The sequence below is a fragment of the Octopus bimaculoides genome, chromosome 11 (assembly GCF_001194135.2).
Source record: "Octopus bimaculoides isolate UCB-OBI-ISO-001 chromosome 11, ASM119413v2, whole genome shotgun sequence".
Taxonomy (NCBI): domain Eukaryota; kingdom Metazoa; phylum Mollusca; class Cephalopoda; order Octopoda; family Octopodidae; genus Octopus; species Octopus bimaculoides.
The window spans coordinates 56266460-56267417 of NC_068991.1; the positions used below are offsets into that span (position 1 = coordinate 56266460).

A 958-nucleotide genomic window follows, 5' to 3' on the forward strand; every position below is an offset into this window, starting at 1 on the left:
GAGCGAGAGAGAGAGAGAGAGAGAGAGAGAGAAAGAGAGAGAGAAAGAGACTGTGAAGAAGAAGAGAGGAGATTTCATGTGTGTATGTATGTGCCTATCAATCACACAAGAACTGGCACTCCGTCGGTTACGACGATGAGGGCTCCAGTTGATCAAATCAACGGAACAGCCTGCTTGTCAAATTAACATGCAAGTGGCTGAGTACTCCACAGACATGCATGTCCTTAATGTAATTTTCAGGGAGATTCAGTGTGATACAGAATGTGACAAAGCTGACCCTTTGAATTACAGGTACAACTCAATTTTGCCAGTTGAGTGGACTTGAGCGACATGAAGTAAAGTGTCTTGCTTAAGGAGACAATGTGCCCCCCCCAGCTATTGAACTCATAACCTGACCAACTTGGGCCAAATATCCTAACCACTTAAATATCCAAATATCCTAACTAAATTCGGGACCTTCATCCACAGCAAAATATTTTTTTATAAATTATGAAAACTCATACTGGCCAAAAATCTTCAAAACTCTTTTTCTGTAAGCAAAACCGTTGTCAGTAGGTCAAGCCTATAATGCTATGTTGATGAGAACCAATGTTAAAACACGACCATAGTTGTCCCATTGCTTGCAAAATCAGACTTTCCCTACTCTTCCTCCATTGACGATTGAATTTTCTAACACATGAAACTTTGATAACTTAGCAAGATTGATGCCAATATGTACAAATTATATCAGTTCCAATATATTTAGATACTTACACATCCACACGATATGTGTGTGTGAGTATACTGCAGTTTAGCAAGTTTTCAATGATATATCTGCTTTAAACATCATACAAAGATTACAATTTTTAACTAATACAGCTGCCATCGCTAATAATGTATGTGTGTGTGTGTGTGTGTGTATGCATATATATATATAGAGAGAGAGAGAGAGAGAGAGAGAGAGAGAGAGAGAGAGAGA

At 38.5% G+C, this 958-nt stretch overlaps 1 protein-coding gene across 1 annotated transcript in view; it reads right to left on the reverse strand.

Annotated features, from left to right (window-relative positions):
* The window catches only part of LOC106876991 (leucine-rich repeats and immunoglobulin-like domains protein 2), a 155069-nt gene that overhangs the window by 79520 nt on the left and 74591 nt on the right, over window positions 1-958 (reverse strand). The gene's annotated exons all lie outside the window — the stretch shown is intronic.